The sequence below is a fragment of the Ailuropoda melanoleuca genome, chromosome 3 (genome assembly GCF_002007445.2).
Source record: "Ailuropoda melanoleuca isolate Jingjing chromosome 3, ASM200744v2, whole genome shotgun sequence".
Lineage (NCBI taxonomy): Eukaryota > Metazoa > Chordata > Mammalia > Carnivora > Ursidae > Ailuropoda > Ailuropoda melanoleuca.
The window spans coordinates 143,482,055-143,501,365 of record NC_048220.1 but is presented as its reverse complement, the minus strand read 5'-3'; positions in this window follow the sequence as shown (position 1 = coordinate 143,501,365).

Below are 19,311 nucleotides of genomic sequence, written 5' to 3'. Positions count from 1 at the left end.
TTATTATATGGGTGGGCCTCTAAAATAATTCTATTAAAAATGATTAAAATTATCTAAATATTAAAATAACATGTACACTAAAGGGAAATTTAATCTTTGTATTGACAATAGTAACATTAAATTAATATTCACAGGATAATTATTTTTGGTATATATTCACAAACTGTATTAGTTATTTAGCGTATTTATTGCTAATATTAGGTCACTAGTATTTTTCCACACAATGTATTTTAATATGATCTTATTTTTTTTTTTAAAGATTTTATTTATTTATTTATTTGACAGAGATAGAGACAGCCAGTGAGAGACGGAACACAAGCAGGGGGAGTGGGAGAGGAAGAAGCAGGCTCATAGAGGAAGAGCCTGATGTGGGGCTCGATCCCATAACGCCGGGATCACGCCCTGAGCCGAAGGCAGACGCTTAACCGCTGTGCCACCCAGGCGCCCCTGATCTTATTTTTTTATATTTTCAAAAAAATTAGCTGTAATAGTCCACACAGTTGCATTTCATGGTTAATAAATTTGAAGTCACTGATGTCCTTAATTGGCTCATAGCATTTTTTTTTTGTCTGTGACTTGGTAGTTCTTTTTATTTTTTTTTTAATTTTTATTATTATTTTTTTAAATGTTTTTTTATTATATTATGTTAGTCACCATACAGTGGCTCATAGCATTTTTAATTGAGAAAATGTTCTTCCTGCAGATGCAGAAATATGTGGCGAACCCAAAGCAAATCACTCAACAGAAGAGGGGATTCTCACATTTTATTTTGAAATACATAAACATTTCAGGACAAATGCTGATGTTCTTTCTCCTTTCAGAGTGCTATTCTTTGACAATTTTTTTTAATTCAATGAGCCAACATTAGTTTTTGATGTAATGTTCAATGATTCATTAGTTGTGCATAACAGCCACACAAATATTTTTAAAGTTAAAATTTATTAAATAAATCATCTCTATTTATGAATTTTTAAAATTGCACCAAATTTTGATGTTAGAAATCGTAGGCCTCTGCTGTATCCCATTCTGCTGGCAGATAGATCTATTTACGTAATTAAACATTGGCATTCCACCAAAGATCCTTCACAAAAGCAGAGAGAGACAGAAAACTTCAGAATTCTCTTCTGAACACTATATAATCTCTCATCTTTTAATCTGTTTAGTTGCTTCATTCCTTTTTGTGGCCAAATTTCATCGTCTCTCTTTTTGCTGGTGATGTTTCAGGACGTTTGCATTCGCTAAACACTTCAAAAGCTGAAGTTTCCTTGCCCAGCATTACTGAGGACTTGGATTTAGAATTTTCCACTTTTGTTCAGAGGACTCCACTCAATCATTTTGCAGGACACTGATGATTTACAAAGTAGAGCTTCAAAGGCACAGTTGGGTTTTTTAAAAAAAATCTTATTGAAATGTATTATATTTACAGTGCATACATTTTATATGCACAGCTTGATCTTGGTGAATTTTTTATGAATTCACATACCAGTATACACACCTCCCAGATGAAGATTTAGAATATTTCCTCCACCTGCTCCCCTCACAGCCCAACAATGGCGTCCTTTATTTGACCTCTATTCCCACATGGTGGGCAGAAGAAGGGCCCCCAAGAATGTTCAGGTCCTAATCCCTGGAATTTGTCACTATGCAAATAGGATTCGGGTGCAGATGGAATTAAGTTTGCCAATCAGTTCACCCTAATGTGGGGAGATGAGCCTGAATTCCGTGATGGGCCTGATGTGATCACAAGGTCCTTACCCGTGGATGACAGAGGCAGAAGTGATGCCATGTGTGAAAGACACTGCTGGTGATTCCTGGCTTTGAAGGCAGAAGAAGGGGCTGGGAGCTGAGGAATGCAGGCAGCTTCTAAGAGCTGGAAGAAAATGCATTCTCTCATATAGTCTCCTGGAAGAAACACAACTCTGACTACAACCTGATTTTTAGCCCAGGGAGACCCATTTCAGACTCTGACCTCCAGCACTGTGAGATAACAGATTTGCGTTGCTTTAAGTCACTTAATTTCTGGTAATTTATTGCAGGAACAACAGAAAACGAAGACCCTGTCTTGGTGTATTTGGGTTGCCATAATGGAATACCATAGAAGGGGTGGCTTGTCAACAGCAGACATTCATTGTTCACATTTCTGGAGGCTGGGAGTCTAAGATGAAGACCCCAGAAGAGTCTGTCTGGAGAGCTCCCGGTTTCTGGCTCGCAGCTGACCGACTTCTCCCTGTGTCCTCACAGGGCAGAAGTGGTGAAGGAGCACTGTGGGGTCTCTGTGACGAGGGCACTGAGCCCATTGTAGGAACTCCACCTTCATGACCTCATCGCCACCCAAGGGCCCCACCTGTCACGATGATCACAATAGGTCTTAGTTTCCAACGTATGAATGGGGGGATGCAAACATTCAGTTTAAAGCATACCTCATGCATTAAATTGATGTTATTTTTGCTTTCTTGTTGAGGTATGAAGTAAAAGGTACAAATTATAAGCTTTGTAAGCTTTTTTTCCACTTTGGAAAACAGTGTGGAGGTCCCTTAAAAAGTTAAAAATAGAGCTACCCTATGATCCAGCCATTGCACTACTGGGGAGAAGGAAGGGAAGAATGAAAGGGGGTAAGAGAAGGGCCATATGCACCCCAATGTTCATAGCAGCATTGTCCACAATAGCTAAATCGTGGAAGGAACCGAGATGCTGTTCAACAGATGACTGGATTAAGAAGATGTGGTCCATATATACAATGGAATATTACTCAGCCATCAGAATGAACGAATTCTCAACATTTGCAGCAACATGGACAGGACAGGAGGAGATAATGCTAAGTGAAATAAGTCAAGCAGAGAAAGACAATTATCATATGGTTTCACTTATTTGTGGAACATCCAATGTTCATAGCAGCATTGTCCACAATAGCTAAATCGTGGAAGGAACCGAGATGCTGTTCAACAGATGACTGGATTAAGAAGATGTGGTTGGGAAACAAACTGAGGGCTTCAGAGGGGAGGGGGTGGGGGACTGGGATAGGCCGGTGATGGGTATTAAGGAGGGCATGTATTGCATGGAGCACTGGGTGTTATATGCAAATAATGAATCATGGTACATTGCATCAACAACTAAGGTTGTACTGTATGGTGACTTACATAGCATAATAAAAAATTATTATGAAAAATAATAAATAAAAAAATAAATATATTTAAAATAAACTCTACCCCGAGTGTGGAGCTTGAACTCACGATAGCAAGATCAAGATCTTGTCACATGCTCTACTCACTGAGCCAGCCAGGTGCCCCTATAAACTTACATTTTTGATGAAAGTTGACAATGGAATAGATGCCTATGTAACCAACATCTCAATCAGACAGAATATTTCCCTCATCTCAGAAAGTTCCCTCAAGCTGCTTTCCCGGTAATCCCCACCCCAGTCCCCAGAGACCACCACCGCTCTGATACCCGTCACTGTGGATTAGCTTGCCTACTATTGAACTTCACATAAATGGAATCACAAGTCATCGTGTGCATTCTTTTATGTCTGGCTTCTTTTTCTTGGCTTAATGTTTCATCAGATCTCCTGTTGGTGGATGTTGGATGATTTCCAGTTTGGGAAATAAAACCGTTACGGATATTACTCTGCAAGTCATTTTCTGGTCGCATTCACTCACTTCTCTTGTATCCGTGCTCTGCCGTGGGCATGCTGAGTTGCATGGTCAATGTACGTTTAACTTAGATGAGAAACTGCCAATCTACCTTTCAAAGTGATTATGCTTCGTAATGTAGGAGAGCTCCAGTTGCTCCAGATTCACCACAACACTTGGTATTGTCAGTCGTCTCAACTAGCATCATTCTAGTGGGTATAAAGGGCTCCCGCAAATTTGAACATGCTTATCCCTGAAAAATAAGGATGTGGGACTCTTTTTCATGATTTTACAGACCAGCAGATATTTTTCTTTTGTGAGTGGTGGGTTCAAATCTTTTGTCTCCATTTAAGACTAGGTTGTTTTTATTATTGATTTGTTGGGCTTCTAAAAATTACACTCTGGATACTGTCTTCTGTCAGATATATTTATTGTGAATATTTTCACCTGCCTGAGTCTTGACTTTTCTGTGTCTTCTGAAGAGCATGAGTTTATAATATTGATAAAACCCAACTTATAATTTTTCATTTTTCTGGTTAGTGTTTTATGTCCTTCAGTTACTATGAAGATAAAAGCTTACATTTTGTGCTAGAAGCTTAATGGTTGCAGGTTTACATTCAGATCTGCAAGCCCCCTTGAATTGACATTTTAATACAGTATAATGTAAGGCCAACATTTATTCATATTTCCCTGAATGTTTAGTTGTCCCAGTACCATTTCTTATATCACTCACTTTTTTACATTTAATATCATCTTTAACCAAAACATATGTGGTTTAGTGACTCTGCATATGCTAAATGTTTATGCATCTAATAATGAAGATCCTATTTCGACTAGTGGAATCTCTCAGCTGGCTTGAATGCAGTTATGAATTATGGATGCATCATAAACAATTTGAAGTGAAATTCTGATTCATAGAGTTTTATTTCGGTAAGAACTTTGCTTTTGCCATAATATTTTGCTCCATCAAAATTTGTGTTCACATTACACAAAACAAATAATTCCATGTTCGGTGTTGAATACACAAGAACGTTAACAATGATGTTTTACCTTTGTTGAGACAAATTCCTGAGACCTTTTCTCTAGCTCCATGAATTGCATAAGATATTTCACCATGATTGTGATTATCTGGCTTTCTATTTGAGGCATCTGACGACATCAACACTAAACTGTGTCATTTAACTGTTTGCAAAGGTTTTTTGTTATGGATCCAACCTATTAAGAGCTATTTCTTCACTTTCTGTCCGTGCACAAGAAAAGTCGGAATTGAAAATGGACAAAATTAATTTAGAAAACTGTCATTGGATTTAAAGTTCAGCGAGTCAGAGGGAAAAGCGACATCACCTTCTGTAGTTATTTCTGTGAAATCGGCACCTTCCGGAGCCCTCTCTTTAACATCTCTGATCCTTAACATCTCTGATCCTGCCCTGTGGGTTTGTGTCTTTGATGTGGATGCAGGCTGTGACATCCCCAGGACCTTCCTGGGCAGGAGGTGTGGCCAGTGTCTGCAGATAAGTCATGCAGGTCACAAAGGTATCACCAGTGCTCCTGAAAAACAGGAATAACTTCTCACCAAACATGCACATTCCATGGTTAGGTCATTATTGCTGAACGGGTTTAATGAAAACAAGTCAAGTAAAGTAGGTAAGCACGTGTAGATTTTTATAACACATCAGGAAGTTTCTGCAGCAAGAGCATCCCAGTGCCGTAGGTCCTACAGTCCTGCCCCCATTTCCTGCTCCCCTGGACTGTGATTCCCCACGTTTCCCCCTACCCTTGCTGATGGTAGCCGGTGACAGGATGCATCTTACAGTAGTCTGCAAGTGTGTGATGAAATTGGCTAGGAAATCAATAGATGGCAGGAGAAGCAGATTTTAAAAATGTTCCCATCAGGGCTTGAGAGAGGAGGGACTTAGCGGCTTGCGGCTGCGAGCGGGCGTCTAAGCATCTTTATCAGCAGCTGCCTTGCATGCTGCCCTTGAAGGAAGGTCATACAACTCTCACGCTGTTAGACGGGAGCGTGCTTGTAGCTGGCACTATTTAAAGAGTTCCACGGAACCCGTCTTGCTTTATTTTGGTACAACCAGAGGTAACAATACGTCGCTAAAAACTGAAAAATTTGAGACAAATACCAGATCAAATGGGAAGACAATAACCAGGATCTTCCCTTGCAGCTGGAACAAACTTTGCGGATTCTGGCCCCTGCTGACCTCGTCTGTGTCATCGTAAAGCACTTGTCTCCAATGAACTGGGACCGCCACGGGAACGTTTGGTTCCTGCCCATCTGCAGGTCTGGACGGCGGCTCTCAGCACAGCGATCCCGATGGATCTGACGCACTGTCCGTCCCCATGCGTGACACGTGGAGGGAGCTACCATGTGTTTGTGCATGAGCCAGAGTCACGAGGAGGGAAACACGGCGGGAAGCATGGACTCTCCGGGCTGTCAGGGCAGAGAGTGCCCCTTCAGGAAGCTTTGCAGGCCAGGGAGACAAACTTGCAGATCATTCGAGAGGCCAAGCGATACGCTAACAAAAATGTCTGTGCCTTTTAATTATTCATTCATTGCTTTGTGTCCACTTATTGTTTTGTGATCGTAGTACTTGAATAGTGCTGAGAGTAACATATCAGATTCTAGGGGAAATTTGCTCCAAGTATAATCTAAATCCATAGTCTACTTACCTCCTGCGTCCCAACACACACACACACACACACAAACATATACACACAAATACACACACACATACACACAGACATACCCACAAATGGATATAAACACACGTGCACATACACACACATGCACGGACACACGTACACACACATACACACAGTAACTCAGGCCATTTGATAGCATGGTAACATTCCAGACTCAGTTCTCAAGAGATTTATATATCTTAAATTATTTTCAAATTACATATATGTATGTACATATGCACGTATAAATACACATGTACTTTTTCAGGTAATGTTAGAATGTGCTGTGGTAAGTTAACTCTGAAATCCCAGAAAATGGCATGTGGGCTTTGGGGCCTGGATGTTCTTGGGGAGGAGCATAGCCTCGTCAGCCCACTTCCAGCCTTCGAAATGTTGGACCCTGAGTTTCAAGCACGCAAATGTTTTTTGAGGCCAGGTGTAGCGTTCACAGGGCTACATAATTCCTGCCAAAACCTAACAGACTGTTGGTCTATTTTCTGTAAACATCCTCACAGTGGCTTTCTAGGCTATTACGGAAGGACTGTGCTGGACGGACTTAAACAACCAGGCATACGGTGAGATCTGGGCATTGAAAATCAGTGTCTGGAGGGAGGGAGCCCACGGATGGGAAGTCAGTAACAGGGACGGGTTAGGTGTCAGGGGTGGGGGACTGTCCCTCCGCCAGGCCCGCAGGACACGGACAAGGGCAGGCTGAGAAGCGGGCTCAGAAGAGCCAAGGAAGGTTTGGTTCCAGAGACGCATGTGCTGGTTAGGGCACAGATGTCACACGTACCGTGGTTCTTCGTTGTGTCATCCCCACAAACTCCCCTTTCCCTAATGGAGGCTACTTTGAGGCTGTGTTAGATTTTCATCTCTCGAAGTCTTTTTGAAGCCCCATAGTTTACTAGAATCGGGAAATAATCAGGTCACCCAACATTGCAAGGGCCCCACATTCTGGGGTCTCATGGTTCTCTTTCATCTGTGCTTGCAAACTGGCCAATTCTTTTTGGACTCATTTGTCTTTCTTGGCATACCTTTCTGGACCCGAGTAACACCCGTGCACAGTCCCACTTTTCTGCTTTACAGTACGGATGGATCCCCGTTGTTCTCCTTCTGGAATCAGCTCCCGGCCACACACCGCTCCGCCACGGAGTCAGCGTCCCACATGTGGGGCTTTGTGTCAGCGAGTCTCTACCCTCGTACCAGCCTTTCTACTACTGCGGTAGCCTTGCGCGTGCGGGGTGCCAGACAAACCTCAGGTGCGCCACTGAATGCAATGAAAGCTTACGTCCTGCCCGCATCACAGACCCTCTGCCAAACAGTGGGAACGGAGTGGGGGTGACTGTGGGGCGTCTGTGGAACGAGCATCTGCCTATAGGCAGCTGCACGGGCGGAATGAACACACCGGGGTGGCCGCGGCCGCAGAGAGAACGGGACGTTCTGATGCGCGCAAATGCTTCACCCCAAACTGACACAGTCTCTTTGCTCGTGTGTCGTTGGCAGAAATGGCTCCGTGGCCCAGAGACACTGGCGGGGGGCTGGGAGGGTTCGTGCAGGGCGTGGACATTCGGGCACGGTACACGTGCCCATACGCTGGGTTTCAAAATGACTATAAATGAGCAAATATACACATAAGCGTGTGCACTTTGTCTCTCTCTTTCTCTGTCCTTCAAGATAAGCTTTATGTGAAGCTGGGATCTAGTCGATTCTAGGCTACCTACCGTTTCACAGTGTGGCGCTCATGGCAGCTTGGATCTTGCAGGGACGGCTGGGGGACTTTCTGCCACTCCACCTGCCCTCCCGCCATGACGTTGCTGTCCTCCTCACTCGTCCCAAGAGCCGGCTTAGTTTCCTCGCCCTTGCCTTTGATGGAGGCCAGCCTCCGGGACTCACTTGTACCAGAGGGGACAGAAGTGACGCTTCAGGACTTTCAAGGCTCTATCAGAAACACCCCTGCAGCTCCTGCCGATTTCTCTGGAAGCCTCACTCTGGATGCTTTCTGCGATGGGCTGAATGTTTGCATCCCCTCAAAATTCATGTGTTTGAAGCCTACATTCTCAGCGCAGTGTTCTTTGGAGATGGGGGCCTTTGGGAGGTAAGTAGGTTTGAAGGTGGAGCCCTCCGGAGTGGGATTAGAGCCCTGTAAGGGGAGGAAGAGACAGAGCTCTCTCTCTGCTCACCGCCACGTGAGATTCCAACTAGAAGTCGGACACCTACAAACCAGGAAGGGATCTCCTCATCAGACGCCTGATCTGTGGGCACCTTGGTCTTGAGTTTCCAGCCTCCAGAGCTGTGTGAAATACTGTCTAAGCTGCCCAGTCTGTGTATTTTTGTGACCACAGCCTGAACTGACTAGGGCACTTCCTTCCAGAATGATCTGTCTCAGAACCTGGTCGCCATGCTTTGAGAAGCCCAAGCCCCTTGGCAAGGCCACGTGCAGGTGATCCGGTCTGCAGCTGTAGCTGAGCCCGGCCTTTGCATCTTCCTAGACCAGACTCCAGGCCAGAAGAAACCTTCTAGATGATTCTAGTCACCGGCCGAGGGAGTCACTTCCAGAAGCTCAAATCTTCCCAGTGGAGGTTTCAGACTATGGAGAAGAACACAGTCCTGCTGCTGGGTCCCGTGCCGTTTCTGACCGGGGCTCAGTGTATGTTGCTGTGTGTCCGTGATTTCCTGGACAGCACTAGATAAATGGAACAACGACTCTGAAGTCGAGCTGAGTCTTACAGTCAATCGTGTTTTGCTTGTGGTATTTTAATATTTTCACAGCTCTGATGTCAGAATGCATCTTGGATATGATGAAATATGGTAACAGATGAAAATGAGTATACTTTCCATGCAGATCTAATGGGGCATTTCCTTTATTTTTTGTTTTTTCTTCCATTTTATATTATAATTTCATCAGATAAATGTATAAATGTACATATACACTCACACACACATTCTCTCTCTGTAAAATAATGTGGATACCTCACCCTGGGTGAATCTCTCTGATTCTTTGCACCAAACATCCATATGAGAAAAGCCATCCTTGGCCATTGCTGGCCCCCTAAGACTGTGACCACTTACAGCCTTGTCCCCCCCTCGACCTTCACTTACGGACAGCTTCCGTGTGCCTAGACCCTGAACAGCGGACCCAGGCAAGGTCCTTGCTGGCCTGGAGCTCGGTTGCAGGGGACACAGACAGGAAATCAACGAGCATAAGGCAATTGTGTGATCACAAGGTTGCTGCCAAGGAAAACAAGGCGGTCCCTGAGAAACCATGACAGAGAGGTAACTTTCCTTTAGGTGGTCAGAGAGGCCCCACTAAGGAAGCCTATTTGGGACTCTGGTGTGCGGGGGCTGAAGCAGGAGCGTGGGGTGTGGGGCTGGAGGCCCGCCTGGAGGCCAGAGAGGCAGGAGCAGAGGGCCAGTGGAGGTTCTGAGCCGTGGGGTGAAACAGCAGATTTGTGTTTGGTGGGGGTCAATCTGAAGTCAGCAAGATGGCCTTCAGTAAGTGAATGGAGAAGTCAATTGGGGTCTTTCCAGACAATGGAAGATTCAGCACGAAAAAGAAATGAGCTGTCGAGCCAAGAAAAGACATGGAGGAGGCGTAAACAGGTATAACTCTGTGAAGGCAGCCGGTCTGAGAAAGCCACGTCCTGTGTGATTCCAACTCCAAGACATTCTGGAACATACAGAACTATGAAGACAGAAAAGAGATCAGTGGTCGTCAGGGGCTGGGGAGGGAGGGATGAGTAGATGGAGTGCAAGGGATTTTATTTTATTAATTTGTTTAAATGCAATTAGCCAACACATTGTACATCATTAGTTTCAGGGGTAGAAGTCAGTAATTCATCAGGTGCGTATAACACCCAGCGCTGATCACATCACATGCCCTCCTTAATGCCCGTCACCCCGTTACCCCATCCCCCCACCCACCTCCCCTCCAGCAACCCTCGGTTTGTTCCCTAGAGTTAAGAGTCCTTCATGGTTTGTCTCCCTCTCTGATTTCTTCCCATTCAGTTTTCCCTCCCTTCCCCTATGATTTTCTGTGCTGTTTCTTATATTCCACATATGAGTAAAACCATAGAATTGTCTTTCTCTGATTGACTTACTTCACTCAGCATAATACCCTCCAGTTCCACCCATGTTGATGCAAATGGTAAGTATTTATCCTTTCCGATGGCTTCTTTACCCATCCATCCGTTGATGGATATCTGAGCTCTTTTCATGGTTTGGCTGTTGTGGATATCACTGCTATGAACATTGGGGTGCAGGTGCCCTTCCAGGTCACTACATTTGTATCTTTGGGGTAAATACTTAGTACAGCACAGAGGACTTTAGGGCAGTGAGAATACTCTGGGTGACACTGTAATCATGGACACACATCATTGCACATTGTCCAAGCCCATGGGCTGTGCAATGCCGAGTGGGAGCCTCATGCAAACTGGGGGCTGCGGGAGGTGGTATTGTGCAATCATCCACTGTCACACACCTGCCGCTCTGTGGGGGGAAAGGGGCTGTAAGTGAACTCTCTATACTTTCCTAAAACTGCTCTAAGTAATTAAATTTACATAAAACAAAGAAAGAAAGAGCAAAAGAAAGAGAGAGGAAGAAAGGAAGGAAGGGAGGAAGGCAGGGAGGAGGAGAGGAGGCAGGGAGGGGCCTGGGAGCATCTTTCTGGATGCTTAGTGTGGGGAGCAGGAGAGAGCCCCAGGCTGGCCAGGGGTGCTAGTGTGGAGCCAGGGCGCAGGGACTCCTTCCTCCTCCTTCCCTCTGATTCTGCATCAACCCAACACCACAGCCATCTCTCTGTTGGGACTGCTCCCATGCCCAGCTCCCCTGGGACGGAGATGGTGTAAGGGAGCAAGGTGTGGCCCAGGGCTGAAGCTGAGGGGACTGGGAGATGGATGATGGATGTGCAGAGGAACAAAACTAAGAGGGAGAGGGACAGACAGACATAAGGCCCTGTCCTCTGGACTGCCATCTGCATCTGGCACGAGGACCGGAGGAATAGTCCCCTGCGACCGCACACCCTCTGCGGATCCCGCCCTGCACCATGTGTGTGCATGTCTAGCAACCCTCATCTGTCATCCTTCAGGACTATTATCCGGTCGGAACATTTAGCGTAAAGGCGCAGAGACACAATCAGGCCTGTGCCCTGTGCCCTGTCCCCTGTCTCTGTCCCTGTGGGCAGGACAGAGGGCCTGGGCAGAGGGCTGTGCCACACCTGAGCGTCTTCTTGCTACTTGCTTCTCTTACTGCCTTCTGTTCCTTCCTTCCTCCTGCCTCCCATTCTTCTTGAGTCCCTGCTTTTCAGCTGCCGTGAGGACGGCTGTGTGCATGGTGAATGGGGTACCCACCCCAGTGGTGGGAAGAGAGGGTCATCCTGCCCCCTGAAATCTTCTGGACATTTGTCAGGGCCACAGAGCAGGGTGCACACACGGGGTGTGCAGCTGGGGTGCAGGGGCCGGGCTGGGAACCGAGGCTCAGTGTGGACCGAGCCCAAATCCTGCTTCTCCTGCAGTTCTGCATGCACTTCGCTCCAAGCTAACCCTGGAGCTAATTTTGTTGGACCTTGGCTTTCACATGTCCTTGAGTGAAGGGGCCTTCACCTGACTCTCTGGTTACTGAGTCACAGCTCAGTTAGGGCCACCTTAACAGTGGCGTAGATGACTGACAATCTGTGACTTCATCCACCATTCATCTCTCCTGGAGTTCAGCACCCGCCAGGATTACAGAGCCCCAGCCTTGCAGGGAGACCTGAGGCCTTTTTGGGACCCACTGGGGCTCCCCAGCGCTGAACTTGGAGACATTTTTCTCCAGCAATGCGCTGCAGGTCCCTGCTTTGTTAGGAAACAAACCTCACCCTGTCATAAATAGATATGCAAATGCGCCAGTGAGCTCCACCCAGGGACCTTGGTCTTCTCCTGAATATTTATTCCAGGCTGCCAGTCTAATGTTTTCTGATTATGGGGAAATTTAATTCTGGCTTTTGTGTATATACAGCTTTGCGATAGCAATGAAAATCGCGTATTCTGGGGTTTTTCATTTCATGTATGTCGTCAGCTCTCCCACGCTCAGAAACACATTCTGTGCAGGGTCCCTAACTAGCCACAGGGGAGCTCCAACATTGCAGCTGAGACCGCCCCTGGAGGATGGACGGAGTCTACATTTTCTGCAAGGAAGCACCGGGCTGAGCCACACGTTCCACTGGGCACCTTCTGGGAGCTGTTGACGTGCCAGGTTGTTGCTGTGTGGGCCAGGGCCGTAGGAATCCACACTTAGCACCCTGGTTACAATGATCTAAGGCCTCCTCCCAGACTTTCCCGAGGCCCCAGAATCTCCTAGTGAATTCAAACTTGGAAGAGAAGGAGGGAGCAAGGGGGAAATCGGCAGCATCCCCCCTCTGCCCTTGGCCGTAGGCGCTGGTGGGGGCTGGGGCTTGGATTTGCTTTGTGTCGGTGACAGGGATGATGTATTTTAGGCAGTTGCAGCTCAGGCCCCGTCAGGGAGCTGGCAGCCTGTGCGCTGGGGGAGACCAAACAGCTGAATAAATCTTGCAGGGGGCCGGCCAGAAGAAGAACCCAGAGAGGCCATTCCGAGCAGCACACAGGGCTCTGGAGGATAGAGGCTGGGACCCACCATGTCCACTGAGTTTTAGGGGAATCACCTAAGGGGGTTGCACCCCATCTAGGAGGCACAGAGAAGAGCACTTTCCAGCCTATCCAAACCAGTAACGCTTGCCTTTCTTTACTCTGAGCAAAGATACTGGACCTTCTCCCAAGCTGACTCTCTGAGCTCTGTAAACGTACCTTCCTGACAACCGGTTTCTCTGGCTGCTGCAGGCTGAGCCCTGGGCCACCTGAGGGCTTAGCCTTTTCACTCAGCTTTGTTGTGAAAAGGGTGGCTGGCCATGCCCGCCCAAGGGAGGCCACCAGCGCTGAACAGCCTATGCCTTGTGCTCACGGAGAAGAGAGGACAGCAGGCCCTGCCCCGGGGCCCCACAGGTCAGCCACACAGAAGCCCAGGGGAAATGCAGAGAGGAGGCAAGCCCAGAGTTCCCGGGGTGCAGGGGAGGGAACTGGAACGCCCTGCCTCCTGGCCCCTGAAACTGACTAACATCCTCAGAAGCATCTCTGTGTGTGTGTGTGTGTGTGTGCACATACGCAGTGAGGGTGTGGGGTATGTGTGTGCACCTGCACGCATAATGCATGTCAGGGCAGGTACGCACGGATGCACGCATGTGTGCGTATGCCCGTGTGTGAGCTCACATGTAGGAATCTGTCATGTGTATATACACGCATCTCTGTGTGTATACATATGTGTGCAGGTGTGTGTGTGTAATGTGTTTGTGCACATGTGTTCGGTGCAGGAAGAGGCAGAGTGAGACCTTGGCTTAGCCTGCCCAGACCCATCAATCTCCAAGGGCCTCCCTCTAGCAACAAATAATAATGGAGTTTACATTTACTCCCGGCCTCGATCTGACACGAAGCGGTGCCCTCATCCACATCTGTGAAAGCAGGAAGCCCTTGGTCGAGGACCAAAGCTCGCTCCCTTGGCACCGCGCTCTGCTGCGCACGCTCTGGCTTCTCAGAACCCCCAGGTTACTGCCTGCTGTGAGAAGGCCAGGGCTCAACTCTTTTCAGGACTGAGGAAACTACTATGAGTCCAACATGATTTGTGCATTCGGAGGCACAACCTCCATTTGGGCTGCAGGCTTGCAAGGGAACACGGGAGCTCATCCGGATGGCAGCTCGGGGGCCAAATGGGCACAGCAGGTGCTTTCCTGTGGTGGCTCTAACGTGTTGGGGGAAGGTCCCTCCCAGGTTCGCCACGCACGCGTTGGAGTGGCTGAGCTACTCTGCTCACAGTGTCTCCTACTGTTCACCCGAAATCTCTGTGCCATCCCCGTGCACAGCCACCCTTCCTAAGTCAGTCCCGGGCCGTTTCTAATGACAGGAGGTGCACGGAGGAGGCTGGGTGCCTGTGACCTTCTGCACTCAACAAGGACACGCCGTGGAGGACAGTGCTGAGTCCTGCCACCCACACGACGTCCTCTCTCTGAACGACTGTGGCGTGAATGGACCGTGTGGTGCCGTCTTCAGATCCCCTCTGTCCTCGCAGACACGTCCTCGGAGCGCTCTGCTGGGCTGTGTGTATGGCTGTCAGGCTGCTGGTTGCGTGTTGTCTGTGCCCGACAAGCCACCTGGAGTACTCGGGCTCCTCAAGAGGTGAAGGCATCTTTGAGATGTTAGTTAAAGAAGAAGATCCGACAAGCCAGATCCTAGGTTGTGGTGGTTATACTTGTATATTTTGTTTTTATTTTCAAAATCTGCTCATCATGATCTTATGAACACGGAAGATCGCCTTTTTCCTTTCTTTTCCCTTTGGAGGACATCAGGGTCAAAGGATTCTTGATCTCTCTCTCTCTCTCTTAAGCTCATATCCAAATGTAGGTGCCCCGACCTCTCTCCAGGCTCCATTGGCAGCAGTAGACACTTCTGTCTTCTCTTTAGGTATATTTTTTTTTCTTGGCCATCTCTTCAGACCACGCTTCATCAACACTGGTCTCTAGCTGCCGTGCTCAGGACAGATGGCAGGAGGGAAGGAGGCAGGAGAGACGTCTCTCTGTGGCCTGCATGCCAAAGGCTAGTGAGACATGATGGTGGGAGGGTTGGGGAGGGAGGGGGTCACACTGCAAATGGCCTGAATACAAGCAATGTAGCAATTCTGGGTGACCTGAAACCCAGCAGAGAAAGATTTCAATCAAGCCATGGTGACACAGCCATCGGACTTGATGCCAGCAGAGGAATGGGGATGAGGGGGGACAGAGATGGCCTGTGCCGATAAGGCCACGTACCCTCCCCAAGTAGCAGCTGCCCCATAGCAGGTAGGGACGGCGGAAGCAGGCCGTTGTTATGGTGACATCTGGGACACCACGCTCTGTAAGGACAGACTCCCTCTCAAAGCATGTGCTCGCATTAGAGGGACCTGCACGGTGCCGTATCACCCATGGCCGAAGCCCAGCGCCTGGGATTCAAGGGGTGGCCATTGTGAGCTGCTCTCAGGATGTTTGCCTCCTGCCCCTGCACTGTTTCCTCTGCTGGTTTGGGTCCGAGACCCTAAGCATTCCCAGAACTGGACGTTGAGACTGCGGCTGTCATTTGGGGTCCTCAGACCCTGAACCTCACCAGGGCCGGCCACCTGCTTCTGATAAAACTCAGGATGATGGCGGAGAGGAGAGAACGGTTTTTAACTTAAAAGATGTGAAGACTCATTTGCAAAGTGAGAGAGTGGATTCCTTATTAAGAGAGAGAATGAAGGGGCGCCTGGGTGGCACAGCGGTTGAGCTTCTGCCTTCGGCTCAGGGCGTGATCCCGGCGTTATAGGATCGAGCCCCACATCAGGCTCCTCCGCTAGGAGCCTGCTTCTTCCTCTGCCACTCCCCCTGCTTGTGTTCCCTCTCTTGCTGGCTGTCTCTATCACTGTTGAATAAATAAATAAATAAATAAATAAATAAATAAATCTAAAAAAAAAAGAGAGAGAGAGAGAGAGTGAAAATACTAAAGGAGAGGACGATTGGTTGGATGGAGTCCTAAAGGATGAACTTGGCCTGGCAAAGAGGGAGCAGATGGGAAAAGAGAAGGGAGGAAGGAAACAAAAACAGGTTTCCAGGTGAAGAGAAGCAAGACAATTCCTACCCACGCTCCTGTGCAGCAGCTCCTCCGTCTGTCTGAGGACAGACAGGATGCAGGTGGGGTGGGGAGGATAGAGAAAGGGTGATGTATACAGTCGCCCATGGGATCAGTGTTCTAGAAACTCAGTATGGGGCAGATTCAAGGGTGTTGAGCAACACGGAGGGCCGGGGCCACGGGTGGTGTGCATGTGCTGTGGAAGGAGCCAGAGCGACGGTATGATGCGAAGCCCCCGAGACAGGGAGCGCCAGGGTACCCCCAGGGTCTCTCTTTACCCTTGTCGCACACCGAAGGCCAGCCAGCCGGGTCTCGCAGCCACGTCCAAAACTCATTTTGATTTCAGCGGGTCCCACTCCACAGCAAGAAGCCTGGAAGGACACTTTTGGGGTAACTTCCCTTCTGCCCTAGAATGAGCCACGGTGACTCCCTCATTGCTGTAGGACTGTCTGTGTTTAACGATGCTCGGGAGACCCTGGGCTGCTTCCCTGCACAGCGAAGAAAGTTGAAAACCGGAAGCACTTTGGAAATGTGTGTATAAGTGAAACTCGTCTCCTAAATTAAACCCAGACACATTTTCGACTTACATGATAATTTTGTCACGCTGTATTTTTAAACTCCCATTATCCTCTTTCCCTCCGCCCACCTCTGCCACCCGCTTCTGTCATTTATCTGAGCAAACCCGGCGTGTAGGAAGGGAATGCACCTCCATACGTCAGCGGGTGGATCAGAGGGGAAAGGAAGAGATCGCCCCAGAGTTCTCACCTGAACCTCAGATTCAGGGTGACATCCAGATTTTTCTGAAGAGTCACCCTGTTCAGACACAACTGTGGTCGTGGCCCCTTCTCTCCCACCTACTTCACACGGACACATGAACAAGAGGGCTCTTCTGCTCTCGAGGAAAGGAATGAAAAGCTGCAGGCGGACTGTTGGAAGCATCCGTTGGAGTTGAATCCCAGTGAGCAGTTCCTGTCTCCTGGTTCACAACATCTGTGGGGACCTAGAACTTCAGCAGGTGCCCAGGGCCACAGGTGGGCTATTGGGGCAGATCTCCCTCCAGCCCCCCACAACAGCAGAGGCCGTGGGGCTGAGTCCGTCCCACTGTCTTCCCCTCACATTGGTTCCTGGCTCCTTCTTTATTAGCCCTGTGTGTTGTACACAGTAACTCTGTCTGTTATATACTTTGCTCCTTAGTCGTGTATTCCACGTTTCACATAGGAAGGCAAGGAGCAGGGCATGCACACTGTAATATAGTCTCTAGGAGTGTGTGTGTGAGTGTGTGTGTGTGTGTGTAAGTGTGAGAGAGAGAGAAAGACAGAGTGCACCTACATTTTGAGGCATCCCTTGAAAGCCCCCAGTGATGAGGGGCCCACACGCCCCTCCCCAACCGCAGGGGCAGCAGCAGGGCCTCCCGCCCTCAGGGAGGCGAGAGGCAGAGCTCAGTGGCCCAGGCTGTGTGGAATCACCCTCTGGGAGCCCTGCTGCTCCCCCCCGCTCTCTCTCCTTGGCCTGCGTGCACACACTGTCAAAACAAAGGCCCACGGCCGCAGCGGGAATGCACAGCCTATGCTCTATGTGGGAGTTTATTTTCCAGCATACAGGGCTTGGCTCCGTGCCTCCCGGGAGACAGCTAGAAAACAACAAAGTTTGCTTTTGCTTTTTTTCAAGCGGCTGGCAAGAAGGAGCGAGGGAGAGGCTGCATGGACACAGACTGGAAGCAGAATGGAAAGCCCCCCTTTCCTGGGCTCCCTGGTGATGGTGAGGGTGGGGAACCTGAGCTCCTGACCCTGCCAGCTCTCCGCCCGCAGAGCCACGGGGGTGGCCCGTCGGCCGGCCGCTCGGGCCCTCGGTTTCCCAGGCATGCCAGTCATTCCCCTTTGGGGAATTCCACCCGTCAGTTATTCAGCGAATACTGCAAAGTCCTCAAAGGAGGATAGGTTATTGAGGAAAGGGTGTATCCGAAATCACATCAACGTTTTCCTGGGAAGTATAAGTCTGAGCCCCAGGAGGGGCATACGGACTAATGCACAGAAAATACCCAGCTGGGGGGGCGCCTGGGTGGCACAGTCGTTGAGCGTCTGCCTTCGGCTCAGGACGTGACCCCGGCGTTCCGGGATCGAGCCCCACATCAGGCTCCTCTGCTGTGAGCCTGCTTCTTCCTCTCCCACTCCCCCTGCTTGTGTTCCCTCTCTCGCTGGCTGTCTCTCTGTCACATAAATAAATAAAATCTAAAAAAAAATAAAAAAATAAAGAAAATACCCAGCTGGGCCCTAAAGCTCAGGACTCCCGGAGTGGCTGTGTTCCTGGCGTGTCACCCGTGGCGACAGCTGCAGGGCCTGGGGCAGGGAACACAACTTCCTATCACGAGACTCAGGGAAACACAGGGGGTTGACATCAGAGCACGGCCTCGACTTCTGGCTCTGACAGGTGATCTGTGCTCTCTTGGGCAGGTTATTTGCCTTTCTGATCCTCAGTCTTGTTGCCTCTGGGGTGACAGGGCTCCCGTGGCCGTGTTGTGGTGGTAACACGTTTACCACTATGCTTATGAGGCTGCAGACTGGGGCCCAAGTCACGGCAGTGGGCACTCTGTGAACGATAGCCCTGATCGCATCAATGCAAATACGAACATTTCACCTCTGAAAACATTTCTTATAAAACGATGGTTTCTGGAGACTTATTTTTGAGACAGGAAAGGAGAGGAAGCAGGTGAGGAACCATGCAGGTGATGATACAGCAGATGAAGCCACGGGCAGAAGTCTACGTGATGGGCTGGAGACTGTCCTCTGCCCGCAGCTGGGGACACGGGGCCCAGCTTCCTGGGCCTTCAGCTTCCCTGAGAGCAGAGGGAGAGCTTTGACCTAAATGCTGCCTTGCTACGACACTGGTCTGGAGCAAGGGTGCTCAGCCCACGTGGATTTTGCATCCAGTGGCGGTTAGCAATGCCTGGGGACACTTTTGGGTGAGATAACTGGAGGCTGCTATTGGCATGGGGGTGGGGGGAGGAAGGGGTGCTGGTACACAGCCTGGAGTGCGCAGGACAGCTTCGTGACAGGGTTTCCCACCCGCACGTGCCAGTACCATCGAGGTTGATGAGATGAAGTGAAGGAACTGTGTGTGCATGCGTGCGAAAAATACATTCCAAGCATAGGCATGTCTTAGAAGTGTCGGAACTTATTCTGGACTTAGGAAAAAAAATAGAGAAGATAAAACCTTTTTCATACTCAAAAAATAAATGTCTTTTGGTACATGTTCAGAGAGAGCCTCACGCATTCTGGACACACATGGAGGGCGCTAACATCTCGACCAAATATATC